Source organism: Orcinus orca, chromosome 13, assembly GCF_937001465.1.
Source record: "Orcinus orca chromosome 13, mOrcOrc1.1, whole genome shotgun sequence".
Lineage (NCBI taxonomy): Eukaryota > Metazoa > Chordata > Mammalia > Artiodactyla > Delphinidae > Orcinus > Orcinus orca.
Genome location: NC_064571.1, coordinates 14,409,110 through 14,435,995, shown reverse-complemented (window position 1 = coordinate 14,435,995; position 26,886 = coordinate 14,409,110). Strand labels below are relative to the sequence as shown.

The window sequence follows — 26,886 nt, the reverse complement described above, 5'->3', positions numbered from 1 at the left end:
AACACACGTATTTTCTCCCATTTCCTCTCCCCTTGCCTCCTCCTTTTAATTTTTTTGGTTGTATCATTTTCACATAGGAAAGATTAATGATATTTACATCCCATCCTTTTACCACAATTCCCAAAGCTGTCTGATCGGTTCTGTATTTAAGTGGATCTGGTCCTTCTTATTGTTCTTTTACCATGACTTTTCCATTTCTATTTTTGGAGTCAACCCTTCATTTTGTCATCAAGTAGTCTTTTTTTCATATCCGTCTCATGGATTCTTGCATGCTTCAAAGGGCCTGTGTCTTTATACTTAAAGGGCAAATTGGGTAAAAATTCTTGTGTCATTCTTTCCCTCACATCTTTCGAGACATTGCTCCTTTGTCTTCTGACTTTGAGTGTTGCTTTAGGGGAAGCCTAAGGATACTGATCTTACTCTTTGTACATGACTTGCTTCTTCTACTTGGACACTCTTAAGATACTTTATCTCTGAAATTCAGCAACTTCATCAATATATACCTTAATCAGTGTATTATTTAGGATATAAATTCAGACAGAAACCCAAAATAACAGTGGCTTTAAGACAGACTGTACTTGTTTCTCATTTAATGATATAAACTGATACAGCAGCAATGCTTTAATGAAACTGCCAGGAATTCAGGCTCTTTCTGTTTTGGTGCTCTACCATTCCTAGAGTGTTGTCCTTTCCTTGCCCACATACACCAAGATGAATATTCTAGCCAACAGAAAGGGAAAAAGAGATAAGGGAATATCATTTCCTTTAAGGATATACCCAGAAGTGCAAATATTAATCTTTTGCTCACATCCCATCGGACAGAACTTGGTCATATGACCTGATCTAACTGCAAGGAATACTGGGAAATATAGTCTTAATTCTCGATGACCATTCTACAATTATGGAAGAAGGGAGAATGAATACTGGAGGAAAAACGAGCAATCCTTGTTATGATCCATCTGACTCAGTTTTTTCCTAGGATATGGTCTGTCCTTTTAATCTGTAGATTCAAATCTTTATTTCAGAAAATTTTTCTTCTATAACATCTGTGAATACCTATTCTATTCTATTTATTGTGTTTTCTACCTTAGGAATGTGTGTCTTTTTAATTTTAACCTTTGTATCTATATTTGACTTCTTTGTACATGTCTTCCATTTTAATAATCTTTCCTCTAAATATTTTTACAAGGCTTTTCTCTGTTTCATTTTGTTTTCATTTGTGTTCTCAATTGTATTCATTCAGAAAACCATTTTCAGTTCTATTTATTCCAGTTTATATTGCTCCTAATATATAGTTATCCCTGTGATGTTGCTGGGTTTTTTTTTTTCTTCTTCTTCCTTTCTTTCAAAACTAGGCCAGCCTGCTTTGCATCTCCTTCTGTCTCCTTAGAATCTCTTCCTTGCACTCTTGCATCTTTCCTTGAGCTCTCTTTTCAAACAGAAACTATTTCATCTCCCATTCTTTGAGGTCATGGAGACTTATTCGTTGGACTCTGTCTCCTGAAGTAATCTCCCTTTTTTCCTTTTTTAAAATGTATTTATTTTTAATTGAAGTATAGCTGATTTACAATGTTGTGTTAATTTCCACTGTACAGCAAAGTGACTCAGTTATACACATATATACATTCTTTTTGATATTCTTTCCCATTATGGTTTATCCCAGGATATTGAATATAGTTCCCTGTGTGATACAGTAAGACCTTGTTTTTTTATCCATTCTATATATAATAGTTTGCATCTATTGTACTAACCCCAAACTCCCAAGTCCATCCCTTCCCCATCCCTCCTCCCCTTTGGCAAGCACAAGTCTGTTTCCTATGTCTGTGAGTCTGTTTCTATATCATAGATAGGTTCATTTGTGTCATTTTAGATTCCACATATAAGTTATACCATATGGTATTTGTATTTCTCTTTCTGACTTATAAGTAATCCCCTTCTGATGTATGTTTTTCGTCTGCTTTTTGCTTACGTGTCTCTCCTTTGAGGGGATGTGAGGGCCACTTAAGACCTATGAGCAGAGTAAGGGAAGGGGACTGGAGAGGTTCCACCATTCAGGAGACACACTTGATTTTTTTTTTTGGCCCCATTTTTAACATTGTGATATTTATACTGCCAGACAGATTCATGCACAATTTTTCCTTACAAAATGAGATGACAATATACATACAATTCTGCAATCTGTGTTCTTCATGTCATATATCACAAAAATGTTTTTATGGCATTAAATATATTTCTCCCACATTATTTAAGTAGTTACATTGCATTCTACTGGCATGATATATCATATTTTTTAACCCAACCTCTATTGGTGGACATTTCTATTGTTTCGAGTAATTTACTATTGTAATCAAACTGATGCATAAGTTAAAATCTTTTATTTTGACTCTCTAGATTTAAAGCTAAAGTTGTGGAGGATTTTATAGGTTCCCACTCTCTCTTTTTTATTAAGATATAATTCACTTGTCATTAAATCTACCCTTTAAAAGTATAACTCTGTACTTCAAGACTGTATAACTCAGTGGTTTTTAGTATATTCACGGAGTTGTGCAACCATCACTATCTATTTTCAGCACCCCAAAAAGAAACCCCATATCAATTAGCAGTCACCCGCATACCTCTGTCCTCCTAGCTCCTGGCAACCTCTAATCTACTTTGTCTCTATAGATATGCCTATTCTGGACATTTCATATAAGGGAATTATATAATAAGTAGTCCTTTGTAACTGGCTACTTTCACTTAGCATAATGTTTTCAAACTTCCCCCACATTGTAGCATATATCCTTTTATGGCCAAATAATATTTCATTGTATTAATATACCACATTTAGCTTATCCATTCATCGGCTGATGGACATTTGGGTTGTTTCCACCATCTCAGTATTATGAAAACATTGCTATGAACATTTGTGTACAAGTTTTGAGTGGACATATGTTTTATTTTTTAATTTTTATTAGAGTACAGTTGATTTACAATGTTGTGTTAGTTTCTGTTGTACAGCAAAGTGTATCAGTTATACATATAGCCACTCTTTTTTATTTTATTTTATTTCCATTTTTTGGCCACGCCTTGCAGAATGCGGTATCTTAGTTCCCCAACCAGGGATCGAACCTGCGCCCTCTGCAGTGGAAGCATGGATTCATAACCACTGGACCACCAGGGAAGTCCTTATACACTCTTTTTGAGATTCTTTTCCCATATAGGTCATTACAGAGTACTGAGAAGAGTTCCCTGTGCTATACCGTAGGTCCTTATTAGTTACCTATTTTATATATAGTAGCGTGTATTTGTCAATCCCAGTCTCCCAATTCATCCCTTCCTTCCCCTGGACATATGTTTTTAATTCTCTTGGGTATACACCCAGTACTGGAATTGCTGGATCATACAATAAGGCTGACTTATTCTTTTTTTTATTTTTGGCTGTGTTGGGTCTTCGTTGCTGCATGTGGGCTTTCTCTAGTTGCAGCGAGCGCGGGCTACTCTTCGTTGTGGTGTGTGGGCTTCTCATTGCAGTGGCTTCTCTTGTTGCGGAGCACGGGCTCTAGGCGTGCAGGCTTCAGTAGTTGTGGCTCACAGGCTCAGTAGTTGTAGTGCACAGGCTCAGTTGCTCCACGGCATGTGGGATCCTCCCAGACCAGGAATCGAATCCGTGTCCCCTGCATTGGCAGGCGGACTCCCAACCACTGAGCCACCGGGGAAGCCTGGCTGACTTATTCTTAATCCCCTTGTTTCTAATTCTACATGACATCAGCAACACCTTTCAGATTTAGTTTCTGTAGACTGAATCTACAATTTCCTGCTTGGTCTGGTAGTCACCTTGCTTTAAGAGGTGGAGGAAGGGGCCTTTGATATAACATTCAACTGTTTTCACCCTATGCCTCAGGCCCACTTTACACAGTATCTGATGCCTTCATGGGGTCAGCATACACTTTAAACAATGTTTTCCTCCAGGTTGCTAATTTAGTTGCCTCTCACTACTCCATCTCTGTCTTTCAAAAACTTGTTGAAATCTCTCCTCTCCTGATGTCTCCTGACTCCTGTGGAGGTTAGGCCTTTTTACATTCCTTTACTATCATTTTAGTAGGGTTTTGGGTAGGGAGGCTATAAACACACCTGTTTAACTGGAAATTGCTTTAATTATGCATGTCTTTCTGGTCATTGCTCATCTTTTTTTTTTTTTTTTTTTTTTTTGCGGTACGCGGGCCTCTCACTGTTGTGGCCTCTCCCGTTGCGGAGCACAGGCTCCAGACACGCAGGCTCAGCGGCCATGGCTTATGGGCCCAGCTGCTCTGCGGCATGTGGGATCTTCCCGGACCAGGGCACGAACCTGTGTCCCCTGCATCGGCAGGCGGACTCTCAACCACTGCGCCACCAGGGAAGCCCAATTGCTCATCTTTGAAAGAGACCAGCTATTCGTTAAAAATTAGTTTAGAGAAAGATGAGGCAAGTGATCTGGACAGACCAGTTTTAAACTGACTGTTTTTCTTTGAACACTTTATCACCAAATCTGCTTTCTCCTCTGTCTGGTGTCATATCTTCCCAGTTTTCAAGATAAACGGAGTCAGTGTGGTAACATTCCCTAAGACAGGCTTTGTCTTAGTCCATCTGGGCTAAAAAAAAAATATATATATATATATATATATATATATATATCATAGGATGGGTGGCTTAACCAACAAACACTTATTTCTCACAGTTTTGGAAGCTGAGAAGTCCAAAATCAAGGCGCCAGCAGATTTGGTGTCTGGTGAGAGCCTGCTGTCTGGTTCGTAGACTGCTCTCCTCTCACTATGTCCACACAGGGCAGAAGTGGTGGGGGACCTCTGGGGGGGTCTCCTTTATAAGGGCACTAATCTCATTCATGAGGGCTCCACCCTTGTGACCTAATCACCTCCTAAAGCTCCCACCTCCAAATACCATCACACTGGGGATTGCGTTTCAACACATGAATTTTGAGGAGACACAAACATTCAGTGTACAACAGACTTTCTGAAACTTACTGTTCCCTCATTCCCCATCCCCCATCTCCCCTCACCCCCAGCAGGTTCCCTCAGCTAGGAGGTGGGGACATATATAATTAATATGGTGGCTTCTCCATTACCTCCACCTCCCTATTCCCTATGTCCTGCAGGGTGGAGTTACTTCTCTGGAGTCTTTCCAGCCACTCGCCTTATGGTTCTACACAATGGATCATTAAGATATGAACCTTCCAGGACTTCCCTGGTGGCACAGTGCTTAAGAATCCGCCTGCCAATGCAGGGGACATGGGTTCGATCCCTGGTCTAAGAAGATCCCACATGCCACAGAGCAAATTAGCCCGTGCGCCACAACTACTGAGCCTGCATGCCACAACTACTGAAGCCCACGTGCCTAGAGCCTGTGCTCTGCAACAAGAGAAGCCACTGCAATGAGAAGCCCGCACACCACAACGAAGAGTAGCCCCCACTCGCCGCAATTAGAGAAAGCCTGCGCGCAGCAACTAAGACCCAACGCGGCCAAAATTTAATTAATTAATTAATTAATTAGGAAAAAAGTGCCGTCTCTCAAACCACTAAAAAAAAGAAAGTTTAAGATGAGCCTTCCAGAACAGTGCCCTTGGCTTTATTTGGCAGTATATGGCTTCCTTGTGTCATTGAAGCTGGAGACAGGTAGAAGAATGTTTAGCACTGTCTGTAATAACAAAAAGCTGGAAACATACAAATGACCACTAGCAGGAGAAGGGTAAATACAGTGCCACATATTCATACAATGGAACATAATTTTTTTAAAAAATAAATTTATTTATTTATTTTTATTTTTGGCTGTATTGGGTCTTTGTTGCTGTGCACGGGCTTTCTCTAGTTGCAGTGAGTGGGGGCTACTCTTCGTTGCAGTGCACGGGCTTCTCATTGCAGTGGCCTCTCTTGTTGCAGAGCACAGGCTCTAGGCACGTGGGCTTCAGTAGTTGCGGCACATGGGCTTCAGTAGTTGTGGCTTGCGGGCTCTAGAGCGCAGGCTCAGTAGTTGGGGTGCACGGGCTTAGTTGCTCCGCAGCATGTGGGATCTTCCCTGACCAGGGCTTGAACCCGTGTCCCTTGCATTGGCAGGCAGATTCTTAACCACTGTGTCACCAGGGAAGCCCTGGAACACGATTTATCAATAAAAATGAGTGAACTGTAGGTGTGCACAGCAACATAGATGGGTCTCAGAAACATACACTTGAGTGAAAGAAAGTAAGTCACAGAAGAATATATACTCTGTGATTTCAATAAAATGCAAAAACTCCCCCAAATTAAAATACATTGTATGGGAAATACACATGAAAAGTACCACATAGGGAATACAGTCAATAGTTTATAATAACTATAAGTGAAGTATAACCTTTAAAAATTGTGAATCACCATATCATACACCAGTAACTTATATAATATTGTAAAACAACTATACTTCAATTAAAAAAAATAAAAAGACAGGGACTTCCCTGGTGGACCAGTCGTTAAGACTCTGCACTTCCACTGCAGGGGGCATCGGTTCACCCTTGGTCAGGGAACCAAGATCCCGTGTGCCACGTGGCATGGCCAAAAAAAAGAAAAAAGAGAGATAAAAGAGAGTAAACCTCTATCCTCCTCTAAAATCCTATTTTTATGTGTATGTTAAAAAATAAGGCTTATGACTAATTTCCTATATTTTTAGTTATTTATGTACTGGTATAATTTATTCTGAAAACTTGTAAACTTTCTAAAGACAGAGGCTCCACAAACTATGGCACAAAGTCTTGATATTAGTAAGAATGAATCAAAGCTTGTTGAATAAATGAATGCATAAATCACTCTTGTTCTCTTTTACACTCACGTAGAGATCTGAAGGATTGTTAGGAATAACTATATCTAAATAGCTATATGACTATTACTATAATTTTAGATAAAATATAAATATCAAGTCCTTCAATGTTAAGAATTTTTAAAAGAGGTCCAGAGATACTGGCACCATGGCTTACCTTTCAGCTCACATATTCGTGGAGGAAATAGCGCACATTAGGGTCAGTTACCCAAAGATGTCATAGCTGGTAGTAGGGTTGTGGTATTACATTTACACTTTCATACCGTATAATATGGTACCTATAGAAATAAAAGAACTGTATTTGTACCCTTGTTTTAGGACTCCCTAATATAATTAAAAATATGTGCCTCATAATATTAGTCTTTTGATACATTCTGTGAAAAAAGGATATTTTGTTCAAATATGTTTGAGAAACTATGCAAATTATACTTCCCTCTTGGCAATTAGTAATATACAGTGACATATTAAAGGTTTCCAGAAATCAGATAGCTTTTAACAAGATTGTTTAACCTTCATTAACCTTGTCTCCCAATTATAATTGTCCTTGGAATGGTCAAGTTTCATCTAACAACTATAAATATCCCAAGGAAAAAGTCTTCTATGGAAAATGTTTTAGAAAAACTGTTCTAAGATATTACTTGGATTGCAAAGTGCAAAAGATGTGGTCTAAATCCACCTTTAGGGTGAGGTATTTACAATCCTTTCTTTTTGATCTGGAAATGATCAATTTGCCTATGAGGGAAAGCGTCAGGGTGCAGGTGAGGGTGGGCGTACCTGTGTACGCAGGTACACAGCAGGAGGGCGGGAGTATGGAAGCATCCCATACATGCCAGCTGCTGGCAACAGTGGAAGCGGATTCCAAGTATGCACTTATTAGACCTCAAAAGCTGCTGCCTTCTTTCCCCTGATTGTATCTGCTTTGTCCTTCCATCCTTTCTTGTGAAGCTGCTCTGGCTCAGAGGTACCCCACTTATTTTGTTATGATGATTTATGACTTTATCTAAATCCTCCAACTATACTTATAATTAATTACATAATTCCATTTCCATAATGTTATATAACACACTGTCTTATCCTACCCCACATCCTGGGGAACGATATTAAAACAATAAAATAATTATGGCTGAAATTCATTGGTATCCTAGTTAGAACATTTAGTTCCAACTATCACAGAATAACCAAATGTTTGATAAAACTTACAAGAATAAATCTATGGGTGTGAAATTTATTTGTACTCTTATGTTAAACTGTGCCACAGAGTTAGGATATAATCAAGTATGCAATAAAAGTTTGTTGAATAAATCAATGCATAAGTCACTTGTGTTCTCTTTTACATTCACATGGAGGATCACTGGGGGTGACAATGTCTGTATATTTGTATATTTGCATATGTATGAATCCATATGTATGTATCTATATAAGTTTATAGACATATATGTAATATGTAATTTCAAAATGTGATTGTAATAAAATTTTAACTAATGTGAAAAAAAAAAGAGTAGGGCTTCCCTGGTGGCGCAGTGGTTGAGAGTCCGCCTGCCGATGCAGGGGACACGGGTTCGTGCCCCGGTCCGGGAAGATCCCACATGCTGCGGAGCGGCTGGGCCCGTGAGCCATGGCCGTTGAGCCTGCGCGTCCGGAGCCTGTGCTCCTTAACGGGAGAGGCCACAACAGTGAGAGGCCCACGTACCGCTAAAAAAAAAAAAAAAAAAAAGTAAACCTCTAAAGAAAAAGAAGGGAATGATTAAGTCAAAATTCAGCATAATCGATACAGCCTGGAAGGAGAAAAAGGGGTGTGACTGGGATAGTCCACACAGGACCTTCTAAGGTACTAGTTAAATTGGATTTTTAAAACTAATTAGTAGGTACATGTGTTCATTTTACTGTTATTAGTTAAACTGTACATATATGTTAAGTACATTCTTTAGTTATTCATAATAAAAGGTGGAGTGATTGATTTCTCTTTGTTTCATCTTTTAAAAGATGGAGTTGTTTCTCTTCTTCATCCTTTGGAGGGTTTTTTTTTTTTTTTCTTTTTTCTTTTTTAGCGGTACGCGGGCCTCTCACGGCTGTGGCCTCTTCCGCTGTGGAGCACAGGCTCCGGACGCGCAGGCTCAGCGGCCATGGCTCACGGGCCCAGCCGCCCCGCGGCATGTGGGATCTTCCCGGACCGGGGCACGAACCCGTGTCCCCTGCATCGGCAGGCGGACTCTCAACCACTGCGCCACCAGGGAAGCCCTGGAAGGTTTTAAGAGTGGAGAGAGGAGTAAAATATGCTCCCCCCGCCCCATTTTTTATCAGTGACTCTCTCTCCAGGGATTTGAATAATTCACATGCACAGAGTGTGAAGGCACAGGGCATTATGGAGCTTGGGTTTCCATGTAAACATTGAAGAGAAAGTTCATGGAAAATTGACATCAAGAAGTTTTGTGACTTCCAAAATTGTGTATTTTTGAAACCCTTGAAAGGAAAATGGCTTTAATTGGAAAATGGCTTGGGTACTTGTTTGGAGGACTGGTGCAACAGTATGGAGGAAGAAGCTAAGAGGACCTCACCTCCAACTGGGCCTTGTTGACTCCCAGAGAGAGTGGAACAGGAGTCCGGGAGGAGAGATGGTCTAGGGGAGTACTGACTGGCCCAATGTGAGGCCTGCTTGACCCAGTGCCCGAGTGGACCCATAGCCACCTCAAATGGCATGATGCCTGTAGGAAAGGCCAATATCTTTCCCAACTCAGGAGCTGTATCTATTCATGCCAGAAGAAGTGTTGAGTTGAGCCCCGAAGGCTCTAAGCCATGGCCCAGAACAGCCTTCATGTCGGAGCTTGGTGAATAGACAGGGGTGGGGGTGGAGCAGTTGCCAAGAGAGGTCAGCAGGACCTTGCAGTGCTGGGGAGGGAATGTGGACTTTACCCTGAGCAATGAGGAGCTGTTAAAGGGTTTAAGCCAGGAAGAGGAAGGAGAAGATTTGATTGAGAAAATATGTAATAAAAAATGCTGGTAAGACCAGTAATTCATTTAAAGGAATCTATATTGCATGAATCGCATCAGCATCTACAATTATAGTAATGTCCATATGTGGCCCAAATATGTTTTCATTCTATGGACAATGCCTGGTGCGAATCAGGATTCAGAGACCTTTCGCAAAATTCTGTGCCCACACCCTCCACTCCCAGGGTTAGGCTGTGGGTCTAGTTAATGTTAATACTAAAACTCTTCTTCCTGACAGCAATTTGCAGCAAGTTCGGCTTCTTTCCCTAAGTGGGGAAGACCATGTCCCCAACACTAGGAGGAATGTTTGCCTTTCCATTTGCTCTAAGGGACACACACCTAAGTCACGTGAGGCTCTTACTTCTAACCACTTAAATTTCCGCCCACAACAAGAGAGGAACTAATACCCAACACATATTTACACTAATTAGGATTGTTAGCAAAACTAATAACTAGTATTATGACACCAGTCTTGAATTTGCCTTACTCTTTTATTTATTTTTATAGGTAAGAAGTGGATTTATTTAGAGAGAAACACACTCCACAGACAGAGTGTGGGCCACCTCAGAAGGTGAGAAAGGCCTGCCTTACTCTTTTAATCCTCACAACATCTGCTGAGGTAGTTGCTATCATCGCCATTGGAATGAACCACTTAATTATATAATCTTTTGTTCAGTATCCACATCCCGTGATAAGGTCAAGGAGAGCACGGAGCATATCTGCCATGTTTCCCCTTGGATCCCTGGTGCCTAGAACAGTGCCTGACCCGTGGTCATCATTCAAAATGTGTTTGTTGAATCAATGTTGAGTCCCCCTTTTACAAGTGAGGACACCAAGGCTTAGAGATGTTAAATAGCTTACCAACTATTAGGTCAGCAGCTAATCCCAAACCACATCTGTTAGACTTCATCTTCTTACTGGCTCCCAAATCGTCTAAGGTTTTATAAGGATCACATAGCTCGGTCAAGTTTCTAGCAGTTAAACAGAAATCTACTGAAAGATTAATTAACACCTTCTAAAAAACCTTAACCATTTTGAGAACATAACACAGAATTCAGAGGTGAGCAGTAGGACAATGGCTGTGTTTAAACTTGCCGTGTTTCATAAAGATCTTACACTGAGAAATTCACACCTGGCATTTGAGAACACAGGCTGGCATAGAACTTGGAGGAAGTATTGTTAGGAACTTTCCCAGCTAAATTCCTCCCAAGCTTATTATCAGTAAAGAGAGTGTTTTCATTAAGATAGAGATCATTATGGTTTTATAGCTTTCTCCTCAACTGCTACCTTTACCGGGCTAAGGCTCCAGTTTTCATGGGCCACCTGGCATTCCTCATTTTTACCTTATTTGCCTGAAATAGTTGGCCAAGGAAGCCTGGGTCCTGATTCCAGCCCCTTCCCCACATCCAGCTTGGCCTGGGCACAAATTCCCTTATAAATACTCGATAGTCAAAGGCCTCTGGAAGAAGCATAGAAAAATAACATTATCTTTACCCATAGAAAGGGTATTGAAGCAACTTGTACAAGCTACCTGTGGTGAGAGAGGCAAGTTAAGTCTCTGAGAAAGGGCTCCATTGGGAGTTAAGTAACAAGTCCTGTCCTATTCCCACTCCATCTATTTCTAGGAAGGAGTCTCGCCAAGCTTCCAGGCAAACCCTCAGCCAGACAATGCAAGAGCAACTGATGTACGAACGGCAGGTGTTACCCCAATCAAGAGAGAGTCCAGACCCTCTCCCGGATCTGTCATCCATGCCTAGGCGGGGAACTGCAAAACACCAGTCTAAGGGGGCACACATTCTCTCCTCACCACAACAGGGGTAGAGGTCAGGGTGCAAAGGTTTCAGAAAACTCGAATTCTCTGTAGTTTTAGTAACTAACATTGTATAGCTTTTGATGATCTCTGAGCCATTTCTGATGTGCAAAGTGTTTTCACATGCACCTCCTATTGAGGTAGATGGGCCAATATTATTATTCACAAATTAGAGATGAACAGAGAGATTGTTATTTGTCTAAAGCCATGTCATTCTCCCCAAAACCAGCCTCCTGGCATACTGCTGCTCAGTCATGGTGTTTGGCTTTTCTCCCTCTTCAAGTCAATCATCTGCTGCTTTTACATCACAAATTCTCAACCTTTGGTGTACCATCACTTAGAAAACCTAATCTATGCACTGACACACACAAGCATGTGTGCACACACACAGACACAATTGAGTATTAACTCTCATGACTCTCAGAGCTACCCTGAAGACCATGGACAGAGGCTGAGAATCCTTTTAGAAGTAACATGTGTGAGACCAAAGGGACATAATAACCAAATGTAATATATGAACTGTATTTTCTGGTTCCAAAATTCAGTTACAGAATACATCTTAGGAACCACCAGAGAAATCTGAATATGGAATATATATATTAAATTTTATTAAGGAATTTTCTTAAGTGATATTAGGTTAATTTTCTTTGATGTGATAATGGTGTTTATTTTTATTATTTATTTATTTTTGGCTGCGTTGGGTCTTCGTTGCTGTGCGTGGGCTTTCTCTAATTGCGGCGAGCGGGGGCTACCCTTTGTTGCAGTGCGCAGGCTTCTTACTGCGGTGGCTTCTCTGGTTGCGGAGCACGGGCTCTAGGCGGGTGGGCTTCAGTAGTTGTGGCTCATGGGCTCTAGAGCGCAGGCTCAGTAGTTGTGGCGCACGGGCTTAGTTGCTCCGCGGCATGTGGGACCTTCCCAGACCAGGGCTCAAACCCCAGTCCCCTAAATCGGCAGGCAGATTCTTAACCACTGCACCACCAGGAAGTCCCAATAATGGTGTTTATTTATGGGGGAGAATATACTGATTTTTAGGAGATGCTTAAGTACTGAGAGGTGAAATATCATGAAGTCTGCAACATGTTTTCAAATGGTTCAGAAAAATATAGAACAATATAAGATCGAACAATATGACATTTGCCAATATTACATCATTTTTAACCTATGAAAACAGCAATTGCAGGATTTAACCTAATTTATAAAGAAAATACAGCAAACTATTAACAGTTTAGCCTAGGTGGTGATATATGCATGTTTATTGAAAAGTTCTTTCAACTTTTCTGTACATTGGAAAATTTTCATAATAAATACATTTTCCTGATGTATTTATTATGAGGGCGTCTGGGCTCTCTCTTGATTGGGGTAAGACCTGCCGTTCATACATCAGTTGCTCTTGCATTGTTGGGGAAAAAAGAAGTTTCTGTTTGTGATACCTCTCAAATCTGCTCCTCTATTAGTTATCTATTGCTATGTAAGAAATTACCCCAAAATTTAGTGGCTTAAAACAGCAAACATTTCTAGGTAAATACTTGAAAGAACTGAAAGCACAGATTGAAAGAGATATCCGTACATCCATGTTCACAGCAGCATTAATCACAATAGCTAAAAAGTGGATGCAACTTAAGTGTCCATCAGTGGATGAATGGGTAAACGAGATGTGGTCTATACATACAATGGAATATTATTCAGCCTTAAAAAGGAAGGAAATTCTGACACATGTTACAACATGAATGAAACTTGAAGACACTATGCTAAGTGAAATAAGTCACAAAAGGACAAAGAGTGTATGATTTCACATAAATGAGAGCGCTAGAGTAGTCAAATTCATAGAGACAGAAAGTAGAATGGTGGTTGCCAGGGGCTGGATGAGAGAATGAGGAGTTAGTATTTGATGGGTCTGGAGTTTCAGTTTGGGAAGATGAAAAAAGTTCTGAATATGCATGATGCTGTTGATTGCACAACAATATGAATGTACTTAATGTCAATGAACTGCACACTTAAAAAGGGTTAAAATGGTAAATTTTATGTCATGTATATTGTATCCCCCTCCCCCCACACACACAAAAACATTCATTATCTCACAGTGATATGCCAATATTCTGTTCACTAGAATCAAGACACGAGGTCCAGGGCTTCCCTAGTGGCGCAGTGTTTAAGAATCCACCTACCAATGCAGGGGACACGGGTTCGAGCCCTGGTCCAGGAAGATCCCACATGCCGTGGAGCAACTAAGCCCGTGCACCACAACTACTGAGCCTGCGCTCTAGAGCCCATGAGCCACAACTACTGAAGCCTGCGTGCCACAACTACTGAAGCCCACACGCCTAGAGCCCGTGCTCCACAACAAGAGAAGCCACTGCAATGAGAAGCCTGGGCACTGCAACAAAGAGTAGCCCCTGCTCACCACAACTAGAAAAAGCCCGTGTGCAGCAACGAAGGCCCAATGCAGCCAAAAGTAAATTTAAAAATAATGATAATAAATAAATAAATAAGAAAAGAAAAAAAATTTTTAAACAAAACAAAACAAAAAAGCAAACAAACGAAAAAAGGCACTAGGTCCACTCAAGGGGAAAGGTTACACAGAGCATGAAAACCAGAAGGTCGGGGTCTTTGAGAACCTTCTTAGAAGCTGCCTACCACAGTCTGCCCTCTGAACCCAATGACTCACATCCCCTCTCATGTGTAAAATACATTCACTCCCTCAGGAGGTCCTCAAAAGTCACATCCCATTACAGCAACAGTTCAAAATCCAAAATGTCATCACTTAAATGAGGACCAGGTGTGGATCAGGCTCCAGGTATAGTTCCTTGAATGTACTTCCTCTCAATCTGTGCACCTGTGAAACTAGACACGATATCTACCTCAGCACGAATATACACACTAGTGGAACAGGCATAGGATAAACACTGTAGACATGTCTCTTCAAAAATGGGGAAAACGGGGCTTCCCTGGTGGCGCAGTGGTTGAGAGTCTGCCTGCCGATGAAGGGAACATGGGTTCGTGCCCCGGTCCAGGAAGATCCCACAGGCCGCGGAGCGGCTGGGCCCGTGAGCCATGGCCGCTGAGCCTGCGCGTCTGGAGCCTGTGCTCCGCAACGGGAGAGGCCACAACAGTGAGAGGCCCACATACTGAAAAAAAATAGTCACACGAAAGGTCATAGCAATTCCAAAATCCAGCAGGCAAATGGTGGAACTTACTCAACTAGGTCTCAAGGACTAGGAATAATTCTCTGCGGTTCTTGGCTATGCCCTCTGAGTTCTTGGTTCTGTTCTCTGAGCCTTTCTTTTCATGAAGGGTAGCCCATGGGTTTGCAGCTAAGTAGTTTCTTAGCCTTTTTCTGCCAGCAGAATTTTGGGGTCCAATGGCCTTTTTTCAGTTTGTATAATCTCCTTGTCCCTTTCGGTCTAAGTTGGCAGTGTTTTCACTGATATCATTCTCACAAAAACTTTGTGAGTCTCCTGTGATTCTCATTGGGGTTCTCTGCATTAGACAAAAGCTGCACCCACAAATCTCTGCAAGATAAGTCCTTCTCCTTGGCCTCCTGCTGAGACAGCAAAGGAACAATGATGCCCTTAAGCTTTCCAGAGTCTCTGCTGTTTGAGAGAATCTGTGAAGCATACATGTTTCAAAAAGCTCTTTGTGTGTCTGAATGGTATTCTGAGGTACTATCCTAGTTCCTTCCGCGGTCTTAACAGAAGACTTACAGTCACATCTTTTGCTCCATCTCTAGACCTCTGTTGGAACATCCCCTTGGACTTAAGCTTTCCTCAGAAGCCATTTCTTAATTTTAGCATCTTTTACCTCTTGAGAGGCTGAGAATTTGTAAAGCCATCAAGTCCTAGCTCCTTTTTGTTTAACAGTCCCTCCCGCAGTTTATCTCCCTCCTCTTGCGTTTTACTGGAAGCAGCAAGAAGAAAACAGGCATCCACTTAAACACTTTGCCTGGAAATCTCTGGAGCTAGAAGCTCCTGCCACAGTCCCTTCCTCTGCATTCCCACTGCCCACTACTCTCTCTGGGTGAGTGGTACTCAAAGTCTGGGGAGGTCAGGACCCCTTTACACTCTTAAAAATTACTGAGGACCCCAAAGAGTTTTGTTTATGTGGGTTATATCTATCAATATTTACTGTATTAGAAATTAAATCTGGGAAATTTTTAAAATATTTATTAATTCATTAAAAAGTACCCTATCGGGCTTCCCTGGTGGCGCAGTGGTTGAGAGTCCGCCTGCCGATGCAGGGGACACGGGTTCGTGCCCCGGTCCGGGAAGATCCCACATGCCGCGGAGCGGCTGGGCCCGTGAGCCATGGCCGCTGAGCCTGCGCGTCCGGAGCCTGTGCTCCGCAACGGGAGAGGCCGCAACAGTGAGAGGCCTGCGTACCGCAAAAAAAAAAAAGAAAAAAAAAAGAAAGAAAGAAAATAAATAAATAAAAAATACCCTATCACATGTTAACATCAGAGTGATGACGCCATCACACATCATGCAGCCTGTGGAAAACTCCACTGCACAGTCATGAGAGCATGAGAGTAAGGAAGGTAAATAATATTTTAGTATTGTTGTGACAGTAATTTTGAACTCACAGTGCCCCTGGAAGGGACTTGAGGTCTCCTAGGGGTCCCCAAACCACACTTTGGGAACTTCCATCTAGATCATTCTCCTCAGAGCGCCGGATCAAGTCTCAGTCCCTCGCCCGCCCACACCTGCTTTCTTCCCACCTCGCCACTCACCCCTAGGACTTGGCTGCCCAAGCCCTCCAGCCCAGCAGTTGTCCCAAGCATCCCCACTCTGTCTTAAGGACTTTGCTGTTCTTTCCCCTCATCCTCTCCTTGCCTAGAAGGTCCTCTCCTCCTTTTCCACCTGCCCCATGGCTCGGTGGTCACTCCCACAACCAGACTCCTGAGATGCTGTTCTCAACCGTCCTCACTCAGCAACTGTGGGCTCTTCTTGGCAGGTGTGCGTGCTGTCTTCTCCATGACCAGGTGAGCCTGGGGTCAGAGGCAGCCTGGATTTAAATCCTGACTCTGTGTCTCATTAGCCTTGTTTACATTTTTTTCATTGGAATAAAAAATTACACAGTAGCATATGCTTCTAGAAGAAAAAAGAATACAGAAATGCATAAGGTAAAAGGTAAACCTCTTCTCCTTACCCTCTTCATTCTCTACTCCCCAGGTGGTACCAACTGTGGGCGGCGTCCTTTCAGACCCTTTCATAGACATATATACATATGTCACCTATAAGTTTCTTTTTGTTTTTCTATTTTTTACAAAGAAGAGAACATACCTATACCTATGTCTAGAACTTGCTTTTTTTTGTGTGAAAGCATCATGGATATTCTTTGGATAGATCTACAATATTATTTTTCAATATTTTCCAACAAAAACAAATCTTATTATTTGAAAGCTTTCATTAAATAAATCCCACGAGGGTAACAAACCTTAGAACAAATCACATTTGGACAAAAAGTCCAGTGTTCTGAGTCAGGGTAAAATGTCCAATTAACAGTTGAACCAGAAACTTCTACTATTTGAACTTATGTTACTTGTTGCTGTATGTACTTAAATAATATAAAGAAAAACTCCAATTCAGAAAAAAATAATGTGGAAAATGATAAACTAGAAACAAAATAATTTAAACCATTTAGAGACCCAGTTTACACCACAGGAAGAAAATAAAGTTTTCTGTACGAAGAAAAGCATCACACTTTTTAATATAAACTAACTAAGAATTAAGTGCTCCGTTTAGCTGTCCTCCTGCTTTAGGTGATGTCTCCTCGCCCATCTGCTTTGGATGCCCACTTATCAGTTATTCAGAACCTTCTCTGTTCTGTCCCCCTAGCCCTCTCCCAGACACTCATGAGCAAATAAGTAGGCCACGTGGATAACTTTCTTTAAAAAGAGTACAGAATTTCTGCCCTCTTCATCTCCACTTTCCAAATACCTTTGGCTTGAGCTTATCTCTTTTTTTGCAGTTTAAGGACTCAATGAAAGTTGCCCATGAGGGAGCAGGCAGGATCTCCCCCACCTTTGTGAGGTGGCTCCTTGTGTCTCGAGCTGGCTGAAGTGCTAGATAGAAATGTACAATTCCTCCCATTCAAGAACAGGAAGAGCACCCAAGAAATCGAGTCCCAGCTTCCCTTCCCATTTTCAGAGCATTTCGGAGATTCCAAACAAAGCCAGTTAGGCAAGAACTTATTTAAAGCCTTGAGTTCTTTTCCACACCAAAATTTTATATTTTAAACTGTTATATAAATTGTAAGCCTGTCAGCTTTATCCTTTTATGGTTTTTGTATTTTCAGTCTTGTTTGGGAAGAGCTTTCCTAATCTCAAGATTAAAAAAAAAAAAAAGTTCTCCTGTATTTATTTCTAGTAATTTCATATGGTTTAGCTCCTCAATCCATCTGGAATTTATTTGGGGGTCTTTTCTCAAATTTATGGGTGAATTAATCCCTCCAGCAGCATTTCCTTATTTATTTGAAATGTCTCCTTTAACAAGTAAAATATTCTTTTTTTCCCATAGCTGTTTCTGGATTGTATTCTGTCCCAATGTTTTGTTCCACTGATTCTATGTCTGCACACATTGTTTTTATTACTATAGCTTCAAGGTATGTTTTGATATCTAAAAGGACAGCCTCTTATTTTCTTTCTTTTCCCAACTTTTCTTGGGTCTTTTTTTTATAGTTCATTGGTTTTACAACCTGAAGTAAGTCTGAGTCGGTTTTCTCATCTGAAAAGATTAAGACTATGGACTCTACAGTCATTTTTTCTGGATATCAGCAAGGTCCACCCAGGCAAATGCAAAGTCTTCTAGGTCTTTTAAGCAGAGGGGATTTAATGCAGGGAATTGGTGACATGATATGGAAGGACTAAGTAGCTTAATGCAAAAATAAGAAGCTATTCTACTGGGGGTGCAACAGGAGGAGGATGTACTATTGCTAAAGCGTAGAGTGGGAGCCATGTGATGGAATCTAGAACCCCATAAGGTTGCCTGATGGGAGTTGGGACCATGGAGCAAGGGCCTGTGGAGCAGATACAGGAGCCACGGGAGACACAGCTGTTGCCAGAGACACCACAGGAAGCAGAGAGAGGGATAGGGAAAAATACTCTGGCTTCTCTCCTCCTCCCTTTCTCCAAGCTTCCATTAGTGCTTGCCATTGGCTGAATCAACCTGGAAACTGGAGAGCAAGGGAGCCTGGGAAATGTAGTTCCCTGTGATATAGCACAGAGATTAGGAAAGGCAAGGGAGTAATCAGCAAGAAAAGGCAGTTGGGCACAACCACATACCAGTTGTGTGACCTTGGAAAAGTTACTTAACCTCAGTTTGTCTCAGTTTCCTCCTCCAAAAAGTGGGGATAAAGAATAATTGTGGTTACCTCACAAGGCTCTCATGGGGATTAAGTGCATTAATACGTGTTAAACACTTTGTAAGCATTTAATAATAGTATTTATTATTATTATTCCATAAAATGAAGATAGCAATACCTATCTTGCAGAGCTATGGTCAACAATGAAGTGAGATAATGATTGCAAAATGTTTGCATGGTGTTGTACATCTGGTACTGGGTACTTCCTAAATGTTAGTTCTCGTAGCCTCAGCGTCTCACCCTTAGTATGTACTCAATAATGGCTGTATGGGCTTCCCTGGTGGCGCAGTGGTTGGGAGCCCGCCTGCCGATGCAGGGGACGCGGGTTCGTGCCCCGGTCTGGGAAGATCCCACGTGCCGCGGAGCGGCTGGGCCCGTGAGCCATGGCCGATGGGCCTGCGCGTCTGGAGCCTGTGCTCCACAACGGGAGAGGCCACAACAGAGAGAGGCCTGTGTACTGCAAAAAAAAAAAAATAATAATAATAATAATAATAATAATAATGGCTGTAGCTGATGATAATGATGGCTTCGACCTGGGGAGGATGCAGCCTCCTCAGACTGAGGAGGAACATTCTTGCTCTGCTAGAGAGCTAGGGGGACTCTGGAGGGCTGGGCCTTCAAGGGTTTGGGCAACACACAGCCTTACATCAACCAATATGCCCACATACGGAGATGGATTTGGAATGACATCCTGCATCTTTCTCAGGTTTCTTCTCCTGCTACCGTTGGTGCCCCTTCTTTGATTTTAGCCTATTCTTTTTGGCTCATGCAGATAACTGTGCATTTCTGTGTTCACGTACACACTATGAACGTTCATGAGTACACAATCCTGTGTGTGTGTTGAGTACTTTCCCACTTATGAGCATTGCCCCTCTGGTCCTCCCAGCAAGCCCGCTAACGCAGACAGGGCAAGCTTCATTATTATCCCTGCTGAACAGCAATGGAATCCAAGACTTCAAGAAGACGAGTGGTACACCCAAGGCCCCCGGGGACTTGGGACAAAGCCATCTCACTCAAGTTCAGGATTCTTCCTACTAATATCTCAGGCAGCCTCCCACATGCATGTGTGAGTTAATGTGCATATACACACATGTGTGTACTCCACACATACACAGTAGATTCAAATCTCTGAAGGGAAGGTTCATGCCTTATCGATCTTAATATTCCCTGCCCCACATAAAATGCCTGGCAGCTGGAAAAGAAAAAACATTGTGGAATTGAGTTGGCCTTGACTCTTGAACAGGACCCTCCTGGGGGAGGGGTGGGGAACACAGATGAGAATTATAGCCAGAGCCAGGGTTCAAGACCAGCTTGACTGAACTCTACAGTGCTCTGACCCTGGATTCCAGCTCTACCCAGACCTTTCTCAGGTCATCACAGAGCAGAGGACCCGGTCACCAGGAGGGAGTGAGATGCTCAGGGAGACAGATGTGCCCACCTGGCTCTGCCCTGGGGTGTGTAACAGCTTCTTCTGGGCGGTGGGATCCTTGGCAGGCAGGAGTTTGCTCTAAACCTACTGTGCTAATCAACCAACTGCCTCAGCTGCCCACCCGGGGCCTGGCACCCACACTGGTCCCTGGCAAACCCGTTGAAGCAGGAGCCTCATTCATGTGGGCACGGAGCACTGACACGAACCATGGGACACTAGAGATGAGAAGCCCGAGCTAATAAAATGGTTGCCATTGGGCACCAGTGTTTGCCAGGCACGTCTACATCAATACTTGTTCTATTCTTCACTCCGCCAAGGCATGGGCGCTGCTGGGGTCTGACTCAGCCCTCTGCACTGGCTTCAGCTATGAACTCATTCCCCTCCGACATTTTATTTATTTATTTTTAATCTTTATTTATTTATTTGGCTGCCCTGGGTCTTAGTTGCTGCATGCGGGATCTTTAGTTGCAGCACGTGGGCTCTTAGTTGCAGCATGAGGAATCTAGTTCCCTGACCAGGGATCGAACCTGGGCCCCCTGCCTTGGGAGCTCAGAGTCTTAACCACTGGACCGCCAGGAAGTCCCACCCTTCTCCGATATTTTAAAGATTCTACGTACTCAATTGATTTGGCTTTGCTTTGCATCTGTGCTCTTTCTCCCTATCCTGAAATGGGATGTCACTCTGTCCTGTCGGCTGGAAAGACTTCTGGAGCAGGAACGCGGAGGCGGGCTCAGCACAGGTGGCCCAGGCAGCTGCCCACGCCACTGCCATGTGCTTTCAAGAGCCCTGTTGGCTGCCCCATTCTCCCCTCTGCCCACAGACATCCCAGCGCCCCTGAGCGTCAACAGGAAAAGGTCGGGTCATGAATTAGACAATGGGCAGTGAGTGGGAAGAATAAAAGCCAAAGGCCTCACATGGGGACTCTGAGACCGCATGCACCCCGCCCCCGTTACCCCTCAGGCCTCATTTCCTCTTACTCTCCCCTCACATCCCTCTTCACTGTTCCTGGAACATGCCAGGCCCACTGCTACCACAGGGCCTTTGCACTACTCTTCACCCAGACGGCCCCACGCTCCCTCCTGCTTTCTGTTCAGTGCTTTGCTCTGATGTCATTTTCTTGCCGAGGCCTTCCTTGACCACCTCCCTACAATTGCAAGCCCCATCCCCCACCCCCTTGCTTTTGCCCTGGCTCCTCTCACCGTCCACCTTAGTTATCTGGTTGATGATTGTTCTCCCCACCTCCGCAGTTTTGTCTGTTTGCTCACTGCTGTTTCTCCAGCACCGAAGCAGCGCCTGACACGTAGCACATGCTCAGTGACATTTATTAGATTTTTGCGTGGATGAGGCTGGCCTGTGAGCTGATTCCAGACAGCCCTGGGTTTGAATCAGCCCCACTCCCTTCTGGGCCTGACTCAGTTCATCTGTCTGATGACAGGGGCGCATGTGCCGCTGGGTAAGCTGCCTTCCAGTGGTAATCATTGGTGAGTCTGTGCAATATCCTCTTCCCACCCAAGAAAGGCCCGAACAGAAGGCAACGAGGGAAGGGAGGCAGGAAGCAGCTGCCAGGATGACTAACTGGGACCTTAAGTCACTGTCCCCCAGTGCCAATCGTTACAGGCCTCAGCAAGGCTCAGGATTAGTGAGACTCATGTGGCTTCCCGGCCTGACCCGGCCCAAAAGGGCCATGAGGCGCACTTGGAAAAATAACTCCATCATAGCGAGCTGACACTGAGGCCTGGAGGAGGAATTGAGATGTGCTGGACTTTGTACAGAAATTTTGCAAAACTAGACTTGATTCAGCTCTCATTCAACAAATAGTGTACTTATAAGGACTCCCTCAGTGCCAGGCACTGCTCTAGGCAGGAAGAGAGCAATAAACCAGAGGAGAGAGGTCCTGCTTTGACCTGTGTGTTTACTTGTGAGTCCTGGCGTGCCATCCCTCCCCAAGGCCCAGGGCCTGCTTTCCTTCCACCTCCTGCTCCCCAGTATTTTAAATCTCCCCAGATCTACTGGCTGCATCTAGATAGATAGATGCCATGTATCTCAAAACCAAAACGACAGCAGCAGCAAGAACCTGCGCTCCCGCTAGACCACTGAGACAACAACACTGAATCCCCCGTATCCCTCTCCGTCATCCCAGTCACATCGACTTTGTGTTCTGTCTCCCTTTCGGGAAGCTCCAGCTCTCTTTCTCATTCTCAGCATCTTCGTGTCTTTGGTCCTACCATTCCCCAACAAAGTCACCTTCTGTACCTGTGGGGTTAATTGCTCCAGTGGTTCCCAAACTAACTGTATGTCCCCGTATTCAGCCCCTTCGAACATTCATCCTTATCTGAACTGTATGTCCCCTGTATTCAGCCCCTTCGAGCTGTATTATCTGAACCGTATGTCCCCCGTATTCAGCCCCTTCGAGCTGTATTATCTGAACTGTATGTCCCCTGTATTCAGCCCCTTCGAGCTGTATTATCTGAACTGTATGTCCCCTGTATTCAGCCCCTTCGAGCTGTATTATCTGAACTGTATGTCCCCTGTATTCAGCCCCTTCGGAGCGTTTATCCTTATCTGAACCCTCCCCTCCCTTCCCTCTGCCTCTTCAGAACTGCTCATCACATCACCCTCTCACCTTCAAGGGGAGGCAGGCTTCTCTCAGTTCCCCAACCCTTGAGAAACTCTCCACCACACAGAACACCTGCTTACCATGAGTGCATTGTCATCTGTACTGCGCACACACCTTTCCATGTAACTACCGACTGTCCGAGATTGTTTCCTGTATGCATGTCTTATCTCTCCGTGAGACTGTAAACTCCTTGAGGGCAGGGACAATTTCTATCTTTCTGTATCCTATACAGCCCAGTAACCACTCACTCGGCAATCAATCAGTGACAGATCTGACCTGGATTTACCAAATGGTAATATTTAAGAATAATACACTTGTCTACAGATGTTAAAAGGAAAATGTAGCATGCAAGGCGGTATTATACGGTCTGATGACCACGGTGTAAACTATGTGCTCATAAGGGTAAAACTGGAAGGTAATCGGTAAAAATAAAAAGCATTTTGTCAGGGTTGTTGGACTATGAGTGATTTGTTTAATAATCTGTAACTATTGTTAGTGCATTGTTTATGCATTTGAAAAGAGTTTTTTTTAAATACGTGGAGGGCTTTAAGTGTCATCGAAACATTCCGCTCTTGGGTACAAACTCATTAAGTCTTTCTTACGAAATAAGAGGGAGTGGGAGCGGGGTAGGCAGGACTGGCAGTCCTTTCGAGATTTTACTCAAGTCGTATTTATACACAAATAGCTAAGCAAAGGGGGGAAGACGCCAAAGTCCAAGTTTTGCCTGCAAATGTTTATTCCCTGAGGATGGGACAGAAAAAAATAAACAGCTTAAAATAACCAATGAAATCACGTGAGCTGTAAAGATTTTTTTTTCTCTCCACCAGAATGGGAAGTGTGTGCATTCTCCTTGAGTTTCCCGGTGTTTTGTGCTCTGAAGCCCCAGTGAGCGGGGAGTATGACTGGGAGAGGGAGAGGCTGGGTACACCGTCCATCCAGGCACGGACAGCTCTGGGCACAGGCTTCCTTTGAGTCCTTAACCTCTTCTGACATATTTATTTTATTCATATCAGACTGGGGGCTCTCAAAGATGAGGACCATGCTCTTTCTGTCAAAGACATGGCTCCACAGCACACCTAATATCTAAGAGGAACCCAAGAAGTCATCGGTCCAATGCCCTCATCAGACCCAGGAGGGCCAGGCTCAGAGGCGTGTGCAGAGGCCACATAGCCTGGGATTCTTGGGGGGGCTCTGGAGTGCCCAAGCCCAGCCCCCAGTGTCACTCAGGTATTCAGAACATCCCTCTAACGAGTGTGGGTTGAGCATAGATTCCCTGGGCCAGAGAGATGGCAGAAGAACGACAATAAACAAAGCATGCTCCCTAACATTAAGGAGCTTAGGATTCGGAGGGAGAGATGGGGCAAGTTCACCGATAACCAGAATACAAAGCAGAAAGGAAGAAGCGTTGCAAGGGGCACGCGCAGAGGAGGCGGGGAGCCTCTGAGGAGGTGCGCTGAGAACGGCTCCAACGGCATGAAGCTGGCATTAAGGGGTTCAGGATGATGCAAATGAGGTCAGAGGCACCGAAACAGTTGCATTCATTAAACAAATACTGGCTGATCACCCACTACCAGGTGCCAAGCAAGGTTCTAGGCACTTGGGGAGCAAATCTCTCCCCTTGTGAAATTTACATTCAAGTAAGAGAAGGGACTTGCCTGGTGGTCCTGTGGGTAAGGGCCCGGGTTCCATCCCTGGTTGGGGAACTAGATCCCGCATGCCGCAACTAAGAGTGCGCGTGCCACAACTAAGAAGTACGGATGTTGCAACTAAAGATCCTGCATGCCGCAACAAAGACCCAGCACAGCCTAAATAAAAGTAAATAAATATTAAAAAAAAAAAAGAGAGTAGGGACACTACACAAGATATATAAGTAAAAGTAGGTTAGGTGGGCTGGTGAAAATGTAAAGTTGTGCAGCCACTGTGGAAAATAGTAGGGCAACTCCTCAAAAAATTAAACATAGAATTATCATTTGATCCAGCAATTCTACTTCTGTGTATATTCTCACCCCATGAAGAAATCTGGGGTAAGAGTAGTCCAGAAAGAGGGATCAGCAAGTGCAAAAGCCCTGAGGCAGAAACGGCCAGGAGACCATTGTGCCAAAGCCATTGCCATGAGAATCCATGGGTTTACCTTGGTGCCTCTTTGGTTGATTCCAATGGTACTAGGGAAACTGCTAAATAGTGGCACTGGGAAAAATATTCCTCAGTCCTGGGGGACAATGAAAGAGCATAGGTTCTTCTTTGGGTGAGAGCTGGGAGGAGTGAATTGGCTTTATTGAACTCAGAGCAAAGTCACTATAGGCTCTAGCAGTTACACTTCTTTGGGGAAGTGTATGATCACTCAGACCATAGAGCTGCATGGAACCATAACTTCATTTCTCTGGAAACAATTCTGCTAGGACAGGAACTGAGAATTCTTTCTCCATGACTTGTGGGTGAGTGTGTGTTCTATGAGAACACTGGGTTTTGCATTTCTCATTACACTGCTCTCATAGCTCCTGGGTTTGGAAGAGGTCACTGTCATTAAATTCTTTTATGACTTTCGCCCCCATCAAACCAAGGATAAAGGTGAATAATGAACTCATCCAAAGCAGAGTGCTCCAATGCCCCAAGATAATTTCTCTTCATAAAACCTGGAGTTTCATGCCAGGGGCATTACATAAAAATAAAGCCAGAGTAACCAAGCGCAAATTATATTGTTATAGACAAGGCTGTGAGATGAAATCTTTCTTTCAAGATATTTTAGTTGCCAGATGCCAAAGATAGTAGACTCTCTTCTTGTTGAGACTTTGCCAGCCTTGTAGCTAATGCCCACTGTAGCTGCATTAAAGGCTCTGGGGCACCTCTGCCAAGACGTGATGGCCAAGAACCAGTGATGACTTCAGCGTAGGCTTTCTCCACCTGCCAGCCCTGCCGCCATCTTGGTCTGGCCTGCACACCAGCTTCCTGACTCTGTCTGATTTGCAGGTCCCATTGGATTGTTTGTTCTCACAGTAAAGTTTTTAGGAAGCTAGCTTAAAGTTGAACGCTGAGGGATGCTGTGGCCCTAAGGGTGGTCTCTGGAGGGATCGTCTCTGGAATTCTCTGCTAAGACCCAGTGTGTCTAAGCCACGGTGTTATGGAAAGAGCATAGGAAGAAATAGGAGACAGGAAGTCTGAGGCTTAACCATGATTCAGCTCTGTGCTGGTGACCATCTGCTTGCTTAACCCACCCTAGAGCCACGCCCTACTGGACTCTGCCCTGCCCTGTGCCCCAGGAGACTGACCTGTATAGACATCAGCAGGCTCCGTTGTCTTCTGGCCTAAGTAAGGCCAACGGGGATCTCTAGGAGGAGAGAGAGGTTGGTTGTTAGTTACCCCGACTCCTTCCTAGGTCGCCGCAGGCTGCCGTCTCTTCCCCCGAAGGTGTCTCTCTCCAGGTTCTGGTGATTGCGCCCTCCTCTCTCTTTCACAGGCCTAGGTAGCTCCCCAAAACTCCACAATGTCCCTTGCATTTTTCCCGCTTTTGTAAAGAGTTCCTTTATTGAATTCTGCTGAAAAGATCCAGTTTAAGTGTGTCCTCTTCCTCCTGCCGGGACCCTGACTGATGTGGTCATGAATGAGCTGGGTGGCCCTGGTCACACCAACCTAGGTCTTGGTTTCATCATCTTTAAAATGGAGATAGGATTTCCCTGGTGGCGCAGGGGTTAAGAATCTGCCTGCCAATTCAGGGGACACGGGTTTGAGCCCAGGTCCGGGAAGATTCCACATGTCGCGGAGCAACTAAGCCCGTGCACCACAGCTACTGAGCCTGCACTCTAGAGCCCACGAGCCACAACTACTGAAGCCCGTGCGCCCAGAGCCCATGCTCCGCCATGAAGAGAAGCCCCC

General features: G+C 43.8%; 1 long non-coding RNA gene across 2 annotated transcripts in view; it reads right to left on the bottom strand.

Moving 5' to 3' along the window:
* Positions 1-26,886, bottom strand: part of LOC117201979 (uncharacterized) — a 72,529-nt gene that overhangs the window by 19,512 nt on the left and 26,131 nt on the right. Inside the window, exons 2-3 of one of the 2 annotated variants that reach the window (XR_004484136.2) lie at positions 26,283-26,341; positions 6,974-7,094 (exon numbers count right to left, since the gene is read on the bottom strand). This is a non-coding gene — a long non-coding RNA (uncharacterized LOC117201979). The remainder of the gene's footprint in view (positions 1-6,973; positions 7,095-26,282; positions 26,342-26,886) is intronic. The other variant, XR_007470727.1, reaches the window with a different exon arrangement.